At 37.3% G+C, this 25,892-nt stretch overlaps 1 non-coding gene across 1 annotated transcript; it reads right to left on the reverse strand.

The window, feature by feature from the left end:
* Window positions 1-2,351: 2,351 nt before the first annotated feature.
* On the reverse strand, window positions 2,352-2,457 carry LOC128294800 (small nucleolar RNA R71). Its single transcript, XR_008285107.1, has one exon. It is a non-coding gene; the product is annotated as a small nucleolar RNA R71 (small nucleolar RNA).
* Between the last annotated feature and the right edge of the window lie 23,435 nt (window positions 2,458-25,892).

Consider the following 25,892-nt stretch of genomic DNA (forward strand, 5'->3'; position numbering starts at 1 on the left):
CATTGGCTCTCCCTCTATCTCTAAGTTACCTATACGCCATTTTGAATTACACGATTACAGGAAGGCGAGAGAGCACTGGCATCGCCAGCACTCACGACGCCTACTTTCTATGGTGTATGTCGTACGGGCACGTCATCAACCTTGCCTATTTCATTACCCTTGCCATTCAACACCAGACAGAATGGCACAGGAAGGGGGTCATCTCCATTGGCCCCTATGTTACTCGGTTGGCTCGACACTTCGGGCTCCTTCGCATTGTGGCCCAAGAATCATCCTTGACCCTCATTGGCTAGATGTCTCCACAAGGCATCTCGAGCATGCTTAGCATGAGGATGATCGAAAAGGGCCAAGGAACTGCTAAACTGTAATTTATACATATTTTTACCCCATGTTTAATGTATTTTATGGATGATTTCCCATTAGAATTGGTGAATTCGATGCTCCTAATGTTTTAATTTCATGTTTTATACTTAGGAGAGCATAGGAGAGCGAAAAGAACAAGAAACGGGCAAAAAACAGAGAAAATGGGCCAAATTACGAAATTAGCACGGCCTGGACCTCCTCACATGAGCAGACCACACGGCCGTGTCAATTTGGCAGGCTTGAGCACGGCCTAAAGTAATCGCACACGGGCGTGTCCCTGCCGAGCCCAAGTTGAGTCCAATTCGGAAAAGGCTAATTTTGAGGGTTTTTAGGCATTCTAAAGCCTATACATACGTCTTAAAGGAAGAGATAAGAGGACATAGGGAGGGGGTAGGAAATTACTCCAAGGAAGCCGATTGATCCATCTTAGAAGCCGGATTCATCATCAAGACTGAAGATCTCTCCTCAATTTCCCCTTCAGGAGTTTTGCGTTTTCTTTATGTTTTGTATTCTTTATTATTCTGAGATGTTTTCTTATTTAGTTATGAACTAAAACCCCTAAATACCTAAGGGGAATGAAACCTAAGATGAATCTTGTTATTATTTTCTGAATTGTATGATAAATATTTAACTTATTCTTAATTATGTGTTCTTAATTCTTGTTTTGATATCCCAAGATACTAATTCAAGATAAGCTCTTATTCAGAGGAGGAATAGACCTTGTCTAAGAGTACATTTGTTATAATTAAGCGGAGTTGTTTGTGCACCTGGACATAGGGTGACAAGATTTTTCTGGATTAGGGTGAAACCTAATAAGGGGATCCATAGATCGAGTTAATGCAACCCTAGGGTGTTAATTATTCTTGAATAGGGATAATAACATAACTTAGGGATCTCCGTAGAACAAGTTAAATGAATAAATTGTCTGATTTGGAGCTAGAATAACAAGTACAATCTAGGTAGATTTTTCCTTAGGTATTGTCTTAATTCAATCGTTTTCCAAAAGTAATCTCCCAATTCCATTTTCTGTGAATTCTTATTTTAGATAATTAGTTAGTCAAAACAAAACCTCTTTATTGCTAGGCTAGATAATAAAAAGACAGTCATTACTAGTACTTTTAGTTCCTTTGGGTTCGACAATCCGGTCTTGCTAAAACTATACTACTGTTCGATAGGTACACTTGCCTACATCATGATAATAGTTAGTTTCAAGAACGATTAATTATAAATATTTAAATCCTATCACGAAATAACGCGATCAAGTTTTTGGCGCCTTTGCCGGGGAACTAAGATATTAGGAACGCTCAATTTTTATTACTTTAGCCATTTATTTTTCTTACAATTTAATTTAATTTAATTTTTATTATTATTTACTAATTTAATTTTTCTTTCTCTTGGCAGGTTTTTATAGTTTCTGACTAGAAGATACCCGTCAGGACCACTACTTTTTGACGAAGAAATCGATCGCACAGTTCGCAAAAACCAAAGAGAAATAAGGCGAAGCTTAAGATACACAGAGAACGAGCAAGAGGACGATACTCAACCCCCAACCGAATAGATGGCTGAAAACCAAGACAATCAGCTATCTCCTGTAATTGCGGTTAATCAAAATCCTGCTCGACACACTATGTATGATTATGCTAAACCTTCTTTAACAGGAACTGAATCGAGCATGGTTAGACCTGCTGTAGCTGCAAATACTTTTGAACTATAACCTAACACTATTCAAATGATACAACAATTTGTTCAGTTTGATGGTTTGCAGGATGAGGATCCCAATGCTCACTTAGCAAACTTTTTGGAACTATGCGATACATTTAAAATTAATGGTGTTTCTGATTATGCCATTCGTCTTCAGTTATTCCCTTTTTCATTGAGACACAAAGATAAACAGTGGTTGAACTCATTACCACGAGGGTCAATCACTACTTAGGAACAAATGACCGAAAAATTTCTATTAAAATATTTCCCACCGGCTAAAATGGCCAAATTACATAATGATATCTCTTTGTTTTTACAGATGGACTTAGAAACTCTTTACGATGCGTGGGAGAGATACAAGGACTTACTGAGAAGGTGCCCTCACCATGGGTTACCGCTTTGGCTTCAGGTTCAAACATTCCATAATGGCCTGAATCCTTCGACTCGACAAATGGTTGACGCAGCTGCTGGCAGAACCATCAATAATAAAACACCTGAAGATGCCTATGAGTTTATAGAGGAGATGTCACTGAATAACTATCCGTGGCAAGTCATGAGGAAAAAACCAACGAAAATAGACGGTGTTTATAACGTCAATTCAGTCACCATGCTCTCTAATTAGGAAGAACTCTTGAATAAGAAAATTGATGGTTTTCTTAGTTCTTCACAGGTTCACCCTGTAATACAATGCGAAGCAAGTGGAGGTGGAACAAGCCATTCGGAATACCAGCCTTATTGCCACAACATGGATAACGAGCAGTTAAATTACATGGGTAATAATTCTCGATCTCAAAACAATCCATATTGTAACACTTACAATGCAGGTTGGAGGAACCACCAAAATTTCTCATGGGGAGGCCAAGGAAATCAGAGACCACCTCCAGGCTACCAACAACCACCTTACCATCAGGAAAAGAAGCCAAACCTTGAAGAGATGCTCTCAAAGTTTATATCGGTGTCAGAAACTTGTTTCCAAAACACCGGGATAGCACTTAAAAATCAACAAGCGTCAATCCAAGGGCTCGAAACTCAGATAGGCTAGCTTTCTAAACTAATCTCCGAACGACCACAAGGTAGCTTGCCAAGTAATACTGAACCCAACCCAAGGGAACAGCTCAACGCAATTAATATTCAAGATGACAAAGGAGTCATTGAGCCTAAACCAGAACTGAGGCAAGAAACTGTGGTAAGCAAAGGTCAAGGTGAGGTAGTTCATAATAAAAACAAATCAGTGAATGTCGAATATAAACCTCGTGTGCGATATCCCAACGTGACAAGAAAAGACCACTCAGATGAACAATTTGGTAAATTCTTTAAACTTTTAAAAAAATTACATATTAACTTACTATTGAAGCCCTATTGCAGATGCCAAACACAATGAAATTTTTAAAGGAGCTTTTAGCAAATAAGCGGAAGTTGGACGAGGTGTCGCATGTGGAGCTAAACGAAGTGTGCTCAGCTATTCTGCAAAATAAGCTACCGAGCAAATTAGTAGATCCAGGGAGTTTTACATTACCTTGCTTAATTGGTAGTTTAGATGTTAATAACGCATTAGCTGATTTTGGGGCTAGTATTAACGTCATGCCCTACAAAATGTTCAAACAATTAGGTCTTGGGAAACCCAAACAGACTAGGATGAGCATTCAATTAGCAGATAAAACTATAAGATTTCCTAGCGGTATTATTGAAGATGTGCTAGTTAAAATAAATAAATTTATATTTCCCATGGACTTCATTATTCTAGACATAGAAGAGGATAGCAACAATCCTTTAATTCTAGGAAAGCCTTTTTTAGCAACTACTAAAACGATCATTGATGTTGGCACAGGTGAACTTACACTCCGTGTGGGAGACGAAACAATCACCTTTCAAGCTTGCAATTCTGGTAATACATCGGAAATTAAAGGTGATCATTTAACCTATTCTACTAAATCTGGCAATGTTATACAACCTACTTTGCAGGAAATGAGTCTGAAGGAAGCACATGAGTCATTCTTAAGCAATAGTAGAGGACCTACTCATGAAGAACAAAGGCTGCAAATAGAGGAGCTAGATGAATGGTGAACACATAAACTGAGAACACATGATAAACCAAAACTATGCCAAAACGAGCTCGATACCTCTCCAAATCAACTTAAGGTTGGAGATAAAGTCTTACTAGATGCCGCAGATCCTCACATTGTCACTGCCAGACCAGATAAAGAAATCCCTTTTACGGTACTTAGTATTTTCCATTCAACGGAGGAGTAAGTCGAGCTTAGACTATAAATAAGCGCTTATCGAGAGGCAACCCGAGCACTAATTGTATTAACTTCTTTAAAATTTAGTCTTCAACACCTAACTTACTAACAGAGCTCTTGAATACAGGTCTTCCATAGAGACACGGGCAAGCACATAGGCTTGCTTGGGGCCTTGTAAAAACAGGGCAACGATTTTCCCAAACACGTGCTACGATAAAACACCACGGCCGTGTGACATGGCCATGGTCGAACCTGCCAAAATAATACGGGCGTACGACACATCCATGTGGAAGAACCATGGGTGAACCTGTTAAAATAGCACAGGTGTGCGACACGCCCGTGTCTAGCACCCGTGGTCAAATCTGTTAGATTGACACAGGCGTGGGTCTACATACACGAGTGTGGGAGAAGCAAACAATACCAGACACGGTCGTGCGACATGACCGTGTGCACCTACACACCCAAGGAACACGGGCATGTACTAAATGTCAAACGCGCCCAAATTGAAAATTCCCGAATCACACGGGCTGAAATTGGGAAACACGGGCGTGTTACCTGGCCGTGTGCCCCAAAATCTATAAATAAGCTGCACTATTCATTATCTTCTTCACCCAAAACCCTAACCCTAGCCGCTGCAAGTCCACACGCCCTCCTTGCCACGCCTGTGCGCTGCCTCCAACTCTACTTTTGATGCTCATTCTCCTCTTTCTAGCATTTGTTCACTCTTTTTTCGTTTATTCTTACTGATTTCTAGGGCTATTTATCATAATAATATGAAAATTTTCATGTTCCTTTCTTATTTTTATCATACAAATGTTATATCTAGAATAATTATTATCTTTCTCATGTTAAAATTCTTACTCATTATGTGATTTCTCTACTCCATTTGACTAGTTTACGTAAATATTCATGATTTCTCATGCCTTTTGTGCTGACATTTTTGTTCATCCATACAATATTCTTTGCAATTTTATTTTATTTTAGTTATTCATGCTACTATTATGTAATGCCACAAAAGTATGGATTAGTTTAATTAAAATTGTTAAGTGTTGATAGTTATGGTTGAAATTATGATTTTTATTTAAAATTTGTCTTCATTTTACTTTGACCACTCATCAAGACGACTTGATGATTCTATTTGCAGGTACCATGTCATCTTCACGTGGTAAAAAAGGGCGCTACCCCTGCTTCAAAGAAAAGGAAGGGAGCATCATCTTCCTCGGGTCCTACACCCTTTCTTGAGGTTCCCCATAGGTCCCCAAGAAGAACTGTTCCAAATACTCTGGGCCCGACCTTTAATTGTGGGCCGCTGCATCGACTGGGTTACGGAAGAACAAGTTCAGTTGGCTGAAGCGATTCGGGCCCTCCTAACTATCTACCCTTGGGAGCTTTTCTTTGGGATCATCGAGCTGACGTATCTCAAGCTTACGATGGAATTATGCTCCACATTTCAGCTCTAGACTGTGATGACAAACTACGATGATCCCGACACAGTCCAATTTTGCCTAAGCGGATTAGTCTGCCAGCTCAGCGTCCCAGAATTTAGTACGGCACTGAGTTTATATATGGAGGAATTCAAGGAGGAGAATGACTTACATGCTCTCAACCACCACATCCATCGTTCTCCTGCACGGTGTTGGGACACACTAGTATCAGGTGGGGCCACCTACAATCCTAGCAACTCCATGGCATCGGCTCTCCCCCCATCTCTGAGGTACCTACACGCCATTTTGGTTCACACGATTACAAGAAGGTGAGAGAGCACCAGCGTCGTCAACACTCACGATGCCTACTTTTTATGGTATATGTTGCATGGGTACATCATCAACTATGCCTATTTCATTGCCCTCGCGATTCAGCACCAGACGGAGCTACATAGGAAGGGGGTTATCTCCATTGGTCCCTATGTTACTCGGTTGGCTCGACGCTTCGGGCTCCTCAGCATAGATGTCTCCACAAGGCATCTCAAGCATGCTTAGCATGAGGATGATCAAAAAGCGCCGAGGAACCTACCCTCTTCAATATTATCTCGCCCAATCTACCAAAGAGGAGGCCTACGAGGACATTCCTGATGATGTCCCTCCACAGCACAAGGACCCACCGACTCAGCCACCACCACCCTCTCATCCAATTCATGCGGCGGCTTCATATGCTGACATATCTGAGCACTTCACTCGATTCGGGTAGTAGTGTTTTCAATGATTTGACAACATTGATACTAATCTACAGCAGATTTGTCAGCACCTCCACATCTCATCGTCGGTCCCACCTCGCGAACTATCCAGCGATGAAGATGTTTAAAAACATTTATTTATTATTTTATGTTTTTAATTTTTATTAAAACTACTTTTTATTTTTATTAAGATTTTAGAATTTTATTTTATTATCAATTTTGGCTATTTCATTAAGCGTAATTTTTCTTACTAATATCCCCTAAAAAGTTCCTGATTTTATCACAGTTATATACAGCCCCTAAGCTCATCATCGCATAGGAACTAAAAACTCCACCGGGAAAGGTTCTCCACAACTACCATGTCATGATCGACCACGACCATAGCTACCGCTAGATATAATATTCTTTTGGCGCAGGACTTATGGACTAATGAAACTCTACCACCGCCAGAGTATCCTCCTCCACTCTCACACCGATTACTCTCCAAAACTCTAGTTCGAGGAATTCATCATACAGGAAGTTTCACTTCTCTCCCTATCTTCTTTCTATATTCTTATATCTATTTTTGTACATTGAGGGCAATGTACATCTTAAGTGTGGGGGGGTATTTACTTCATTTCCCTATTACAAAAATCCCTGATGACTGCCTTGTTCTCTTGAAAAGCTTTCATATCATATTTAGGACAAATTTTAATTGATTTATGATTTTGATTGATATATCTTGAATTAAAACATAGGGATTTATGCATTGATTGTTTAAACTTTAAGACATTAGAGAATCAAGCATGATAAGTTGATTTTAAGAATTTAAAATCTTAGAGAATCTATTAATTCTTTCATGCTCACTTTTATTATTGCCTTGCGTACGTCAATATTAAACTGTTATTCTAGAACTTGCTTGATTATGCATGTCAAGACCACACCATTTTATTTGATTTGTCAAAATGATTAAGGCACTTAGGATGAACCCACTGATGCCATGAAAAGCCTACCTCCACGATTAACCCCTAGTAAACCCCCTAAAGCCTAACAAGCCATTTCTCGTATTACCCTTAATATTAACCCTTAACCCATTTTTTGTTGAAATCCCCTTAATTATTTTTGATCCCTATTTTTGTCGAGATTTAAGTTGAATAAATTGCTTAGCTATGTCTTGTTCTTAATAGTTAGTCTATGTTATTTAACTTGTTCTTAATTAAAAAAAAATGTTTATACATCTTAATAGTAGTAATCTTCTGAGCTAAAAAAGTTAAATTCCATATTCTGAGAAAAAGCTCTGTTGTATGCAATTGATGACTAGCTATTTTTCTAGTTAGGCAAATTTTTCAAGTCAATCTTGATTCTAACCCTTTCTTTCAGCTTGTAACCACACCCCCTAACCAAGCCTCATTACAACCCTCTAAAGACCTTTTGATTGATGTATCATCTCAAATTATAGTGGTGGAGATTTGATTTTCATGCAAGCCTATGGTAATGAATTTTCATTATTGACTATTGAGTGCTTCATTTATTGTCCTTAAACACCTCGAGTGATTTGAGTGAATCTTTAGTGAAGATGTAAAACTCTGTGACATTTTCAATACAAGGTAATTACCTAGACAAGGGGAGACACCTATGTTTTTAGAATAAAATGCTCAACTTGGAATGATTGAAACTGTGATGTTCTTTTAGTTGAATTCTCAATGTATGATTACCTATGGATTATTTTGAGATATTATCGATAGAAATTATAAATTGAGAAGAATTTATTTTGATTATGAGTTGAGAATTTTGCTTGAGGATAAGCAAATGCTTAAGTATAGGGGTATTTGATAAACCGTAATTTATACATATTTTTACCCCGTGTTTAACGCATTTTACGGATATTTCCCATTAGAATTGGTGAATTCGATGCTCCTAATGCCTTAATTTCATGTTTTGCACTTAGAAGAGCATAAGAGAGCGAAAGGAATGAGAAACGGGCCAAAAATGGAGAAAATAGGCCAAAGTACGAAATCAACACAGCTTGGACCTCCTCACATGGGCAGACCACACGGCCGTGTCAATTTGACAGGCTTGAGCATGGCCTAAAGTAGTCGCACACGGGCGTGTCACACAAGCGTGTCCCTGCCGAGCCCAAGTTGAATCCAATTCGAAAAAGGCTAATTTTGAGGGTTTTTAGGCATTCTAAAGCCTATAAATACGTCTTAAAGGAAGAGAAAGGAGGACACAGGGAAGGGGTAAGAAATTACTCCAAGGAAGCCGATTGATCCATCTCAGAAGCCGGATTCATCATCAAGACTGAAGATCTCTCCTCAATTTCCCCTTCAGGAGTTTTGGGTTTTCTTTATGTTTTGTATTCTTTATTATTCTGAGATGTTTTCTTATTTATTTATGAACTAAAACCCCTAAATACCTAAGGGGAATGAAACCTAAGATGAATCTCGTTATTATTTTCTGAATTGTATGATAAATATTTAACTTATTCTTAATTATGTGTTCGTAATTCTTGTTTTGATATCCCAGGATACTGATTGAGCATAAGCTCTTATTCAGAGGAGGAATAGACCCTGTCTAAGAGTAAATTTGTCATAATTAAGCAGAGTTATTTGTGTGCCTAGACATAGGGCGACAAGATTTTACCGGATAGGGTGAAACCTAATAAGGGGATCCATAGATCGAGTTAATGCAACCCTAGGGTGTTAATTAGAGAAAAGTCTCAATTATTCAATATAGGGATTAGACGTTATTAGTCTTGAATAGGGATAATAACATAACTTAGGGATCTCCACGGAAAGTTAAATGAATAAATCGTCTGATTCAGAGCCAGAATAACAAATACAGTCTAGGTGGATTTTTCCTTAGGTATTGTCTTAATTCAATCGTTTTCCAAAAGTAATCCCTCAATTCCATTCTCCATGAATTCTTAGTTTAGATAATTAGTTAGTCAAAACAAAACCTCTTTATTCTTAGGCTAGATAATAAAAAGATAGTCATTACTAGTACTTTTAGTTCCTTTGGGTTCGAGAATCCGGTCTTGCTAAAACTATACTACTGTTCGATAGGTACACTTGCCTACATCGTGATAAAAGTTAGTTTCAAGAACTATTAATTATAAATATTTAAAACCTATCACGAAATAACGCGATCAGGAACCTACCCTCCTCAATATTGTCTCGTCGAATCTACCAAGGAGGAGGCCCTCGAGGACATTACTATTGATGTCCCTCCACAGCACGAGGACCCACTGTCTCAGCCACCACCAGCCTCTCGTCCAGTTCATGCGGCGGCTTCATATGCTGAAATTTCTGAGCACCTCACTCAATTCGAGCAGCAGTGTTTTCAACAATTTGACAACATTGAGGCTACTCTACAACAGATCTGTCAGCACCTCTACATCTCATCGCCACCTCCACCTCGCGAACCATCTAGCGATAAAGATGTTTAAAAACTTTCATTTATTATTTTATGCTTTTACTTTTATTTTATTTTAAGACTATTTTTTTAATTTTCTTTCATCTTATTTTTATTAGGATACATTATTTTTATTTAACAATTTTAAATTTTGGCTATTTCCTACCTAGTAGTCATTCTTCCTTATATATTTTCTCAAAGAGTTCCTAATGCTATCACAGTTATAAAAAGCTCCAAAGCTCACAATTACTCAGGGACTAGAAACTCCACTGGGAAAGGTTCTCCACGACTGCCATTTGCTGCTCGACCATGACCATAACCAATTTAAGAAATAATATTCTTTTGGCACAGGAGTATCCTCCTCCACCCTCACGCCGATTATTCTTTGAAACTTTAGTTCAAGGAAAGCCATTCATCACTCAGGAAGTTTCACTTCTCTCCCTATCTTATTTTGACATTCTTTTCTATATATCCGTCTTTGTACATTGAGGGCAATGTATATTTTAAGTGTGGGGGGGGTATTTATTTCATTATCAGAAAAATCTCTGAATGACTGCCTTGTTCTATTAAAAAGCTCTCATATCATATTTAGGATAAATTTTGATTGATTTATGATTTTGATTGATATTTCTTGAATTAAAACATAGGCATTTATGCATTGATTGTTTAAACTTTAAGACATTAAGAGAATCAAACATGATAAGTTGATTTTTAAGAATCTAAAATTTTAGGTTGTTTCCCCAAAGCTTAGGTATTACTTTGAGTTGGAATTCACAAGTTTTAAACACCAAAAAGCCATAATTCTTGTGAGATTTTTTAGACTTTTGAGTATCTATTAATTCTTTCATGCTCACTTTTATTATTGCTTTGAGTGCGTCAGTATTGAACTGTTATTCTTGAACTTGCTTGATTATGCATGTCAAGACCACACCATTTGATTTGATATGTCAAAATGATTAAGGCACTTAGGATTAACCCACTCATGCCATGAAAAGCCTACCTCCACGATTAACCCATAGTGAACCCCCTTGAGCGTAACAAGTCATTTCTTGTATTACCCTTAGTATTAATCTTTAACCCATTATTGTTGAAATACCCTAAATTAAATTTGATCCCTATTTTTGTTGAGATTTGAATTGAAATAGTTTCTTAGCTATGTCTTGTTCTTAATAGTTAGTCTACGTTATTTAATTCTTGTTTTGAAAAAAAAAAAATGTGTCACACATTAGTAGTAATATTTTGTTTTTGAGCTTAAGTATTTAAATTCCATATTCTGAGAAGAAGCTCTGTTGTACGCAGTTAAGTGATTTTTCAATTCAATCTTGATCCTAACTTTTTCTTTCAGCTTGTGTATGGTAATGACTTTTTATTATTGACTATTGAGTGCTTCATTTATTGTCCTTAGACACCTCGAGTGATTTGAGTGAATATTTAGTGAGGATGTGAAACTCTGTGACATTTTGAATCAAAGGTAATTAATTAGACGAGGGGAGACACTTATGTTTTCAGAATAAAATGCTCAACTTGGAATGTTTGAAACTTTGATGTTCTTTTAGTTGGATTCTCAATGTATGATTACCTGTGGATTATTTTGAGATATTTTTGATAGAGATTATAAGTTGAGAAGAATTGATATTGATTATGAGTTGAGAATTTTGCTTGAGGATAAGCAAATGCTTAAGTGTAGGGGTATTTGATAAACCGTAATTTATACATATTTTTACCCCATGCTTAACACATTTTATGGATGATTTTTCCTTAGAATTTGTGAATTCAATGCTCCTAATGCCTTAATTTCAAGTTTTATACTTAGGTGAGCATAGGACAGCGAAAGGAATGAGAAACGGGCTAAAAATGGAGAAAATGGGCCAACGTACGAAATCAACACGGCCTGGACTTCCTCACACGGGCAGACCACACGACCGTGTCAATTTGGCAGAATCGAAGTACGACTCACACTGGTATAACACACGCCCGTGCCATTCTAATAGGTTTGAGCACGGCCTGAAGTAATCGTACACGGTCGTGTCACATAGGTGTGTCCCTGCCGAGCCCAAGTTGAGTCTAATTCGAAAAAGGCTAATTTTGAAGGCTTTTAGGCATTCTAAAGCCTATAAATACACCCTAGAGGAGGAACAAAAGGAGACACAGAGAGAAGGAGGTAGGGAACTGCTCAAGGGAAGCCGATTGATCCATCTCAGAAGCCAAATTCACCATCAAGATTGAAGATCTCCCCTCAATTTCCGTTCAAGAGTTTTGTGTTTTCTTTATGTTTTGTATTCATTATTCTTCTGAGATGTTTTCCTTTTTAGTTATGAACTAAAACCCCTAAATACCTAAGGGAATGAAACCTAAGACGAATCTTGTTATTATTTTCTAAATTGTATGATAAATATTTGGCTTGTTCTTAATTATGTGTTCTTAATTCTTGTTTTGATATTCCAGGATATTGATTCAAGTTCAGCTTTTATTCAGAGGAGGAATAGACCCTGTCTAAGAGTACAATTGTCATAATTAAGCGGAGTTGATTGCGCTCCTAGAGATAGGGTGACAAGATTTTCCCAAATTAGAGTGAAACCTAATAAGAGGATCCATAGATGGAGTTAATGCAACACTAGGGTGTTAATTAGAGAAAAGTCTCAATTGTTCAATCTAGAGATTTGACGTTATTAGTCTTGAATAGGGATAATAACATAACTTAGGGATCTCTACGGAACAAGTTAAATGAATAAATTGTTTGATTCGAAGCCAGAATAACAAGTGAAGTCTAGGTGGATTTTTCCTTAGGTATTGTATTAATTCAATCGTTTTCCAAAAGTTATCCCCCAATTCTATTTTCTATGAATTCTTAGTTTAATTAATTAGTTAGTTAAAACAAACCTCCTTATTCTTAGGCTAGATAATAAAAAGACAGTCATTACTAGTACTTTTAGTTCCTTCGGGTTCGACAATCCGGTCTTGCTAAAACTATACTACTGTTCGATAGGTACACTTACCTACATCGGGATAATAGTTAGTTTCAAGAATGATTCATTATAAATATTTAAAACCTGTCACAAAAATCACGATCACACTACTTTCTGACTATTGCAAATTACTTTCAATTTTTGTCCCGTCTCTTTAATCAAATTGACCCCAAGAATCTTATTCTGACTAAGTTCAATTTAGTGCAATGGTGTTTGACACTTCCGACCGTATAAAGCTTTGTACGGTGCCATTTTAATACACTATTGAAAATTGTTGTTATACAGAAATTCAATCAACGACAAATACATTTCCCACGTACCTTCAAACTCAAGAATGCAACATCTCAACATATCCTCGAGTATCTATATAACTCACTCGGATTGACCATCTGTTTGCGGGTGAAATGTGATACTAAAATGTAGTTTTGTACCCAGTGCATCTTGAAATTTCTTCCAAAACCTCGATGTGAACCTCATATCTCTATCCGAAACAATAAAAGCTAGTACTCTGTGTAATCTCACAACCTCGGAGATATACAACTCAGCTAATTTTTAAAGTGAATAGTTCGTTCATATCGAAATGAAATGAGCCAATTTTGTCAATCTGTCAACTATAACCTAGATCGCATCTTTCTTTCTCGGAGATAGGGGCAATCCCGACACAAAATCCATAGTCACTCTATCCTATTTCCACTCGAGAATCATAATCGGCTGCAATAAACTAGACGACACTTGATGCTCAGCTTTAACTTGCTGACAAATCAAACATTTGGAAATGAACTCTGAGATATCCCTTTTCTTGCCATGCCACCAATAAAGTTGTTTCAAGTCATTATACATTTTCGTGCTTTTCGGATGAACAGATAAATGACTACTATGTGCTTCATTCAAAATCATCTAAATCAACTCTGAATTTCTCGAAACACATTTCCGGCCTCTAAATCTCAAATAGTCATCGGAATCAACTTGAAACTCTGAATCAGGGTTCAAATCACATTGAGCTCGTTTTGCTAACATTTCATTATCAACTTTCTGAGCTTTGTGAATCTACTGTAAAAATAATGGTCTCGCTTTCAACTCAGCTACAACCGAGCAGTCATCAAATAGAGCTAACTGATTATTTATTGCACGAAGAGCAAACAAAGATTTTTGACTTAATGCATCAGCAACACCATTTGCTTTTCCCGGATGGTACTCAATCACTAGTTAGTAATCTTTTAACAATTCTAGCAATCTTCGTTGTCAAAAATTTAAATCTTTCTGAGTTATCAAATATTTCAAACTCTTGTGATATGAATAAACATGGCATTTCTCATCGAACAGATAATGACACCAACTCTTCAACACAAACACAATAGCTGCTAACTCCAAATTGTGTGTCGGGCAATTCTTTTCATGCGGTTTCAACTGTCTCGAGGCATAAGCTATAACTTTGCCTTCCTGCATCAAAACACAGCCTAGACTATTCAACGATGCATCACTGAACACCACAAACTCTTGACCCGATTCAGGCTAAATTAACACTAGTGCCTCCGTCAATAAAGCTTTAAACTAATCGAAACTTTTTTGACATTTATCTGTCCACTCAAATTTCACATTTTTTGAAGCAATCTTGTTAACAGAATTGCAATCATCGAAAAGCCTTTTACAAATCATCTATAATATCCCGCTAGTCCTAGAAAACTGTGGACCTCTGAAACATTTCTTGGAGGCTTCCAATCTATTATTGTAGAAATTTTGCTCGGGTCAACTCGGATACCAGCGACTGAAATATATGTCCCAGAAAACTAACTTCTCTAAACCAAAATTCACATTTTCTTAACTTAGCAAATAACTGCTTATCTCTTAGAGTTCATAGTACAATTCGCATATGCTCAGCATGCTCAAATTCATTTCGCGAATAAATCAAAATATCATCTATGAACACAACAACAAATCGATCTAGATACGATCTGAAAATCCAGTTCATTAAATCCATAAAGGTAGCAGGTCCATTCATTAGTCCAAAAGGCGTAACTAAAAATTATAATGACCATACCTAGTTCTAAATACGGTTTTCGGCACATCAAAGTCTTTAACTCGTAACTGGTAACCCAATCTCAAATATATTTTTGAAAACATTGTAGCCCCTTTTAGTTGATCAAACAAATCATCTATTCTGGTCAGAGGATACTTATTCTTGATCATCACTTTGTTAAGCTATCGGTAGTCGATACACATTCTCATTGTACCGTCTTTCTTTTTCGTAAACAACACCGGTGCACCCCAGGGAGAGAAACTCAGTCTAGCAAAACCTCAATCCAGTAGTTCTTGCAACTGAGCTTTCAATTCTTTTAATTCTATCGGAGCCATTCCGGATGGAGCTATCAATATTGGCGTTGTACCTGGCACCAAATTTATACCAAACTCAATCTCTCGGATCGGTGGTAAACCCAGTAACTCTTCAGGAAACACATTCAAATACTCACATACAACTGGCACTGTTTTGATATTCTTTTCAGTCACTTTTGTATCAAGCACATAAGCAAAATATGCTTCGCAACTCTTTCTCACATATTTCTGAGGCTTGTAAACCATTCAAATCATCTAACTCAATCCGGATAATCTCATTATTCTAACATCTCAAATCAATCATCTTTTGTTTACAGTTTACGATAGCATTATGTAGCATTAGCCAATCCATACCCAGAATTATATCAAATTCATCAAATGGTAACAACATCAGATCAACCAGAAAACAGAAATCCCGAATTATCAATGGACAACTCTTACACACTTTATCAAGCAAAACATACTTGCCTAAGGGGTTCGATACTCTAATCACAAATTTAGTAGGCTGTACAGGCAAAGTCTTATTGGATACTAAATTCACACATATATACGAATGAGTTGATCCTGGATCTGTTAATGCAATCACATTAGTATCATATAGAGTAACAGTACCAGTAATAACATCTTGAGATGACTCTTCTTCTCGAGCGCGAATAGCATAGGCTCGTGCAGATGCTCTGGCCTCTGACCTCATAGTAGAATCTTTAGTCATTTTTTGGCTACCACTCACATTTCCCATGTTTCTGGGTGGTCTACCTCTCGCTGCAGTGTTACTTGGCCTCGTGTTTTGTATTGTATCTTGCTCAGCCAACTCAGGACAGTTATGAATCAAATTATCTAATGATCCACATTTAAAACAGGCTCAATCATTCAATCTACAATCACCGATATGCCATTTTCCACAATGTCTACACTCGGGCCAGTTTTGTCTCAAACTGCCAACACTAGCAATAGATGTAGCTTAAGCTTTAGAACTCATAGGTTGCTTTTCACGATCTCTAATTGAATGTCCCATAGATGCATTAGAATGATTAAACGAGTCTCGATAATCCTTTGATATAGATTGATAAGATTTACTAGTTGATCTCTTTCTCGAATCTCTTGCTTCAAAATCAACTTTTCTCTTTTCTTTACTAAGATCTTCAGCTTTACAGGCTCTTTCAATGAAAACAATAAATTTTTTCAATTAAAAAATCTGACTAGCAACTTTATATCCCTGTTCAGTCCAGCAACAAACCTTTTACACATGATCTCCTCAGTAGAAACATATTTTCGGGCATACTTGCTTAAACGTATGAATTCTCTTTCGTATTCAGTGACAGTCATCCGGCCTTATTTCAATTCTAGAAAATCTTTATGCTTCTAATCAAGGAATCACTATCTTATGTACTTCTTTTGAAACTCAGATTGAAAGAACTCCAGGTAACCTGTTCTCTAAGAACCACGTATATCAATTTTTTCCACCAATGATACGCATTATCTCTAAGTAAAGATACCTGATCGCGAGGTTTCATGATAGGTTTTAAATATTTATAATTACTCATTCTTGAACTAACTATAATCGCAATGTAGGCAAGTGTACCTATTGAACAGTAGTATAGTTTTAGCAAGATCGGATTGTCGAACCCAAAGGAACTAAAAGTACTAGTAATGGCTATCTTTTTATTATCTAGCCTAAGAATAATGGGGTTTTGTTTTAATTAACTAATTATCTAAACTAAGAACGCACAGAGAAAAGAATTAGGGAATTGCTTTTGGGAAAATCGATTGAATGAAGACAATACCTAAGGAAAAATCCACCTAGACGTTATTTGTTATTCTGGCTCCGAATCGGATAATTTATTCATTCAACTTGTTCCTTAGAGATCCCTAAGTTATGTTATTATCCGTATTCAAGACTAATAATGTCTAATCCCTAGATTGAATAACCGAGACTTTTTTCTAATTAACACTTTAGGGTTGCATTAACTCGATCTATGGATCCCCTTATTAGGTTTCACCCTAATCCGACAAAATCTTGTCACCCTATTTCTAGGCGCTCAATAAACTCCGCTTAATTATGAAAAATGTACTCTTAGATAGGTTTGTTCCTCCTTTGAATAAGAGCTTGTCTTGAATTAGTATCTCGGGATATCAAAACAAGAATTAAGAACACATAATTAAGAACAAGTTAAATATTTATCATACGATTCAGAAAATAATAACAAGATTCGTCTTAGGTTTCATTCTCCTTAGGTATTTAGGGGATTTAGTTCATGACTAAATAAGAAAACATCTCAGAAGAATAAAGAATACAAAACATAAAGAAAACCCAAAACTCCTGAAGGGAAATTGAGGACAGATCTTCAATCTTGATGATGAATCCAGCTTTCGAGATGGATCAATCGGCTTTCTTAGAGTAATTCCTTACTCCCCCTTCTCCGTCTCCCCTGTTCTTCCTTCTCTAGGGTGTATTTATAGGCTTTGGAATGCCTAGAGGCCTTCAAAATTAGCCTTTTCCGAATTGGACTCAACTTGGGCTCGGCAAGGACATGCCCGTGTGACACACCCGTGTGCGATTACTTCAGGCCATGTTCGAGCCTGTTAGAATGGCACGGGCGTGTGCTTACCCGTGTGAGTCATGCTTCAATTCTGTCAGATTGACATGGCTGTGTGGTCTGCCCGTGTGAGGAAGTCCAGCCCGTGTTAAGTTTGTACTTTGCTATTTTTTCCATTTTTGGCTCGTTTCTCTTTCCTTTCGCTCTCCTATGCTCTCCTAAGTATAAAACATGAAATTAAAGCATTAGGAGCATCGAATTCACCAATTATAATGAGAAATCATCCATAAAATACATTAAACATGGGGTAAAAATATGTATAAATTACGGTTTATCAAATACCCCCACACTTAAGCATTTGCTTTTCCTCAAGAAAAAATTCTCAACTCATAATCAAAATAAATTCTTTTCAACTTACAATTCCTATTGATAATATCTCAAAATAATCCATAGGTAATCATACATTGAAAATTCAACTTAAAGAGCATAAAAGTTTCAAACATTCTAAGTTGAGTATTTAATCATGCAAACATAGGTGTCTATCCGCATCTAAGTTATTACCTTTGATTCAGAATATCACAGAGTTTCACATCCTCACTAAAGATTCACTCAAATCACTCGAGGTGTTTAAGGACAATAAATGAAGCACTCAATAGTCAACAATGAAAAGTCATTACCATATGCTTGAATGAAAATCAAATCTCCACCACTATAATTTAAGATGATACATCAATCAAAAGGTCTTTAGAGGGTTGTAATGAGGCTTGGTTAGGGGGTGTGGTCACAAGCTGAAAGAAATGGTTAGAATCGAGATTGAATTGAAAAATTACCTAACTAGAAAAAGATTTAATATTTACTTGCGTACAACAGAGCTTCTTCTCAGAATATGAAATTACAGATATGTATACATAGTTTTTTTTTACAAGAACATGTTAAAATAATATAGACTAACTATTAAGAACAAAACATAGCTAGGCAATCCATTCAATTCAAATCTCGACAAAAATAGGGATTAATTTAGGGGATTTCAACAATAATGGGTTAATGGTTAATATTAAGGGTAATACAAGAAATGGCTTGTTAGGCTCAAGGGGGTTTACTAGGGGTTAATCGTGGAGGTAGGCTTTTCATGGCATGAGCGGGTTAATCCTAAGTGCCTTAATCATTTTGACATATCAAATCAAATGGTGTGGTCTCGACATGCATAATTAAGCAAGTTCTAGAATAATAGTTCAATACTGACGCACTCAAAGCAATAATAAAAGTTAGCATGAAAGGATTAATAGATGCTCAAAAGGCTAAAAAATCTCACAAAAATTATGGCTTTTTGATGTTTAGACTCGTGAATTCCAATTCAAAGTAATACCTAGACTTGGGGAAACAACCTATAATTTTAAATTCTTAAAAATCAACTTATCATGCTTGATTCTCTAATGTCTTAAAGTTTAAACAATCAATGTATAAATGCCTATGTTTTAATTCAAGATATATCAATCAAAATCATAAATCAATTAAAATTTATCCTAAATATGATATGAGAGTTTTTTAAGAGAACAAGATGATTATTCAGGGATTTTTCTGATAATGAATGAATGCCCCCCCAACTTAAGATGTACATTCCCGTCAATGTACAAAGATAGATATTAGAGTATAAAAATAAGATAGGGAGAGAAGTGAAACTTCCTGTATGATGAATTCCTCAAACTAGAGTTTTGGAGAGTGATTGGTTTGAGAGTGGAGGAGGATACTCCGGCGGTCGTAGAGGCTCATTAGGCCATAAGTCTTGCACCAAAAGGATATTATCTCTAGTGGTAGCTATGGTCGTGGGCGAGCAGGACATGGCAGTCGTGGAGAAACTTTCCCGGTGGAGTTTAAGTTCCTATGTGATGATGAGCTTAAGAGCTCTATATAACTATGATAACATCAGGAACTTTTTAGGGGATATTAGGAAGAATAATTACTTAAAAAGAAATAATCGAGTTTAATAATTAAAAAAAATTCTAAAATCTAATAAAAATAAAAAATAGTTTCAATAAAAAATAAAAACATAAAATAAGAAATAAATATTTCTAAACATCTTCATCGCTGGATGGTTCGCGAGGTGGGACTGTCGATGAGATGTGGAGGTGCTGACAAATCTGCTATAGAGTAGCATCAATGTTGTCAAATCGTTGAAAACACTGATGCTCGAATCGAGTGAGGGGCTCAAAGATGTCAGCATATGAAGCCGCCGCATGAACTGGACGAGAGGGTGGTGGTGGCTGAGTCAGTGGGTCTTCGTGCTGTGGGGTGACATCATCAGGAATGTCCTCGTAGGCCTCTTCCTCAGTAGATTGTGCGAGACGATACTGGAAAGGGTAGGTTCCTCGGCGCCTCTCGATCATCCTTATGCAAAGCATGCTCGAGATGCCTTGTAGAGACATCTGGCCGATAAGGGTGAGGCATGATTCTTGTTTCGCGGTGTTGAGGAGCCCGAAGTGTTGTGCTAGCCGGGTCACGTAGGGGCCAATGGAGATGACCCCCTTCCAATGCTGCTCCGTCTAGTGCTGAATCGCAAGGGTAATGAAATAGGCAAGGTCGATGACGTGCCCTTGTGACATGCACCATAAGAAGTAGATGTCGTGGCTGTTGACGATGCCAGTGCTCTCCCGCGTCCCTATAATCGTGTAAGCTAAAATAGCGTGTAAATACCTCGGTGATGGTGGGAGAACTGATGCCTTGGAGAGGCTAGGATTGTAGGAGGTCGTGCTAAGGGCCAACATGTGCCAGCACTTCGAGGGAGAGAAATGTATGTGGCGACTGAGAGCATGTAGTTCATTCTCTTCCCTGAGCTTAGTTGGTGGATTAATCCACCTAGGAAAAATTGGGCCGTGCCGGGATCATCGTACCTCATCATTACGGTTTGAAGATGGAACGTTAAGCATAGTTTTATCGTGAGCTCGAGGTATGTCGACACGATAATCCCGAAGAACAGCTCCCAAGGGGCGGTGGTTTAGAGAGCCCGAAGTGCGTCAGCCATCTAAACTTGTTCTATGGCAGCCCAGTCGATGCAACTACCCGCTGCTAATGGCTGGGCCCGAAGTATTTGGAAGAGCTCTTCTTGAGGCCCTCGTGGAAACCGTAGGAGATGGTGACGAATTTTCGGGGTTAGACCCGTGAAAGATGACGCTCCCTTCCTCTTCTTCAAGGCTGGTATGGCGATTTTCTTTCCTCTTGAAGATGACATTGAAAGCCTGTAATATAAAGAATAATAATGATAGGTAAACATATTCGAAGGGGAAGTAAACTATTTTAGCCAAGACTACTGATATGAAGCAAACTCAACCACAATAATAATGAGAATGATAATAGAAATGTAACAGGTATAACGTTTTCGTAGTCTCAATTTAACATAAATTTTATGGTAACTAACCTAGGAATGCAATTTAAATGATAGACATTGGCATGATAATAGCATGAAAATAAGCATAGTAATGTCATGGATATGAGGTGTGCCTAACAAGTTGATTTAATTTGAAATGTATAATAAAGAACCTAAAAATGCAAACTAAATGATAAAGTAATGAACAAAAATGAAAACTAGTTCAAAAGTAATGGAGATTATTGTAATAATAAGCATTAATAATAAGTAAAATAGAAGTGAAATGAGTAAACCAACGCTAAGGGAGAGAGATTGAACTTTAAAAAGGAAGTTGGAGGAGGCGCACGAGCGTGGCAGGGGGGCCGTGTGGAGCGGCAGGTGCTAGGGTTAGGGTTTTTGAATGGAGAAGAAAGTGAATAGTGCAGGATATTTATAGATTTTGGGGCACACGGCCATGGCACACGCCCGTGTTCCCTAATTTCAGCCCGTGTGATTTGCAAATTTCAAATTTGGGCACGTCTGACATTTAGTACACGCTCGTGTTCCTCAGGCATGTGGGTTCACACAGCCGTGTCGCACGACCATGTCTAGCTTCGTTCGCTTCTTCCACGCCCGTGTGTGCAAGCCCCACGCCTGTGTTCATTTAACAGGTTCGACCACGAGTGTTAGACACGGGCGTGTCACACGTCCGTGCTGTTTTAACAGGTTCGTCCGTGGTTCTTCCACGCGGGTGTGTCTCACGCCCGTGTTGTTTTGGCATGCTCGACCACTGCCATGTTGCACGGCCATGGCATTTTATCGCAGCTTGTGTTGGGGAATTCTTTTGCCCTGTTTTGACATGGCCTTAGGCACGCCCGTGTGCTTGGCCGTGTCTCTTTGGAAACACCTGTATTCAAGATTTCTTTTAGTAGGTTAGGAGTTAAATATCAAATTTTAAAGAAATTAATAATGTTATTGCTCGGGTTGCCTCCTGATAAGCGCTTATTTATAGTCTAAGCTCGACTTACCTCTTCAGTGAATGGTCATGGTGGTTTGAGGAGTTTATCGACTTACCTCTTCAGTGAATGGTCATGGTGGTTTGAGGAGTTTATACTCCTCATTCTTTCTATCAATCTCATCAAAATAAGGTTTTAATCGGGTGTTGTTTACCTTAAAAGTGCCAAACTTGGGATGACTCACCTCCATCGTACTGAATGGAAAAATACTGAGTACCGTAAGAGGGATTTCCTCATTCAGTGTGGTAGTGACAATGTGGGGATCTGCGGCATCTAATAAGACCTTAGCACCAACCTTAAGTTGATTTGGAGAGGTATCGAACTCCTTCTGGCATAATTTTTGTTTATCGTGTGTTTTTGGTTTATGTGCTCGCCATTCATCTAGCTCCTCTATCCGTAGCCTTCGTTCTTCATGAATGTGTCCTCTATCATTGTTGGAACATGGGTCGTGAACTTCTTTGAAACTCAACTTTTGTAAAGTAGGTTGTTTCATATTGTCAGTTTTAGTAGATTGGTGTGGACCATAACCTTCAATGTTTGATGTGATGCCAGAATTACGAGCTTGAAGGGTGATCGTTTCGTCTCGCACACGAAGTGTAAGCTCACCTGTGCCAACATCAATAATTTTTTTAGTAGTTGCTAAAAAAGGCCTCCCTAAAATCAAAGGGGTGTTATTATCCTCTTCTATGTCTAGAACAATAAAGTCAACGGGAAATATGAACTTATCTACTTTCACTAGTACATCTTCAATAATACCACTAGGAAATCTTATAGTTTTATCTGCCAATTGAATGCTCATCTTAGTTTGTTTAGGTTTCCCAAGACCTAGTTGCTTGAACATTTTATATGGCATCAAATTAATGCTAGCGCCTGAATCAGCTAGTGCTTTTTCAACATTCAGACTACCAATTAAGCAAGGGATAGTGAAACTTCCTGGATCTTTCAATTTGGTTGGCAGTTTGTTTTAGCGTATAGCTGAGCACACCTCGTTGAGTTATCCTATAGATAAGTTCTTGAACTTCCTTTTATTTGTTAGAAGCTCATTCAAAAATTTTGCGTAGGTAGGCATCTACGATATGGCTTCAACGAAAGGTAAGTTGCTATGTAATTGCTTAAAAAGTTCAAGAAGCTTACCGAATTGTGCATCAATGCGATCTTTTTTTAATTTTTCTGGATATGGAACTAGTGGTTTATATTCCTCTGGCACTGGTTTGTTACTATTTTCGGGTTTTTCTTCCCTCTTTCGATTTCCACGGCTTCTTGTGCTAACTTCTTTTTTGATTCCGCTCATACTTTCCCACTTCTTAGTGTAACTGCTTTGACATGCTCTTTTGATTTGGTGTTACTAAGTAAATTTCCTAGTGGCCTTTCTAAGATCAGTTTGGATAGCTGGCTTATCTGAGTTTGGAGCCCTTGGATCGATGCTTGTTGATTCTTAAGTGCTGTCTCAGTGTTCTAAAACGAGTTTTCAACACCGAAATAAACTTTGAGAGCATCTCTTCAAGGTTTGGCTTCTTTTCCTGTTGGTAGAGTGGTTGTTGGTAGCCCGGAGGATGTTGTGGTCTTTGATTTCCTTGACTGCCCCATGAAAAATTTGGGTGGTTCCTCCAACCTGCATTATAAGTATTACTGTATGGGTTAGTTTGAGATCTAAAGTTATTGTTACCCATATAGTTGACTTGTTCCTCTTTGGTTGTAGGATTGAAGGATTGATATTCTTTATGCACACCTCCTCCACTTGAGTCACACCTCATTACTGGATGTACCTGCGTAGAACCAAGTAAACCATCAATCTTTTTATTGAGAAGTTCTACCTGATTTGACGGCATAGTAACTGAGTCGACGTTATAAACGCCTATTGTTTTTGTTGGCTTAGTCCTTATGACTTGCCACTGATAGTTATTTAGTGACATTTCTTCAATAAATTCATAAGCCTCTTCAGGTGTTTTGTAGTTGATGGTTCCTCCAGCAGCTGCGTCAATCATCTGTCGTGTCGAGGGATTCACACCAATGTAGAATGTTTGAACTTGCAGCCATAGAGGTAACCCATGGTGAGGGCACCTTTTGTAACACCTGTATCCCGTAACCGTTGTCGGAATAGGAAAGGGGCATTACCAGACTTGTAACTCAAATTTAGTTTTCATATACAAATTTCATTTCATGATCAAATGTAGCAATTTGCACATTGGTTCCATCTATGCTAAACAATGATTGAATATACATTTCGAAGAAATAACTTACTTAATATATAACTCACATTACCAAGTACATATAACCTTAATGACGAATGTATATCACTCCAATTCCTATGACCTAGCCATTTACCCCTTTTTAGCCAAATATCCATAAAACATCTAGTTCACATACACAAATACAATCTCTTAAGGCTTATTATATTTTCAAGTACAAATCAAATTTATATAGCCGAATATACTTATATATTTAACTCATCAACCAATGTTTAATCATATTTTTCCCTAATACAAATGTATTCGGCAATGACCACAACCATTTAACCAACTTTAAAACAAACCGTAACATTTTAAATTTATTTTTTTATTCCTCCCCCTTTTTGACCGAATGTACACACCAAATAAAACTCAACTAAACAACAACATTTTTTTCTTTCCAAAATACACATACACACATACGGCAATTTCAATTCATACTTTTCAACCATGAATTCTACTTGTTTAGCCATCATTCAAGCTATTTAACATCTAACTAACATCTTCCCAACAACTTATCAAAAATAATATCAATTTAGCACTTGCCGAATGGACACTTGTTCATTAATTCATGAATTTAGATCATGGGTTATCTATGTTATGTATTCATCCATCTAATTTCATAATCAATTACAAATAAAAAAAAATTGCATTACATACCTTTAAATGGAGAAAACCATGGCCGAATTCCTTAGATTATTCTTCACCATTTTTTTCTTTCCCAAATTCGGCAATCAAGAAAGAAAATGAACATCTATCTCTTTTTTTTTATCATTTTTTATTGTTTTACTAATTAATTTTATTTCAAAAATAAAGCTATTACCTATTATAATACTTAAATAAAACATATATTATACATCAACCATCATTTATGGCCGGCCACTATACAAAATTGGTCCATTTGACATGCAAATCCCTCATGTTAACATTTCATGCATTATTTGACACTTTACAAATTTACCTATCACACTTTCAAGTTTTATCACATGAGTCCTATCTTATAAATTTTACATACAAATGACAAAATCAAAGCATGAGACTTTCACACATGCATTTACACATATAATAAACATAGAATTTAACAGTTAATTATTTTTATGACTCGGTTTTGTGGTCCCGAAACCACTTTCTGACTAGGGTCAAATTAGGGATGTCACAACTCTCCCCCTCTTTAAGGATTTTCATCCCTGAAAATCTTACTAGCGACTACGTTAAGATAACGTCCTCTTGTTTTAAAACAAATACATAACATCAACTCAGATATTCATAACCCACATTTTCATTCATATATATATATAAGCCGTAACATGGCCGAAAGTATACATGTTCTTAAACATCCTAATGAATATCCTTTATAACATTATCATATCTAAATATTCGACTTAACTTATTTCCAAAAGAAGATCAACTTCCACGTACCTGAACATTTAGTTCATTCAATACATCCAATCATATTTAAAGTTACCCGTATACAGTCGAATAGGCATAAAGCTTAACACAAGTGATGCCAGTGTACTAAACACGATCTTACACACTATCACAAATCAATGCCGTCGTCCTAAACGAGATCTTACATCAAACGAAATCCACACACATAGTGCCCA

Source organism: Gossypium arboreum, chromosome 6, assembly GCF_025698485.1.
Source record: "Gossypium arboreum isolate Shixiya-1 chromosome 6, ASM2569848v2, whole genome shotgun sequence".
Taxonomy (NCBI): Eukaryota; Viridiplantae; Streptophyta; class Magnoliopsida; order Malvales; family Malvaceae; genus Gossypium; species Gossypium arboreum.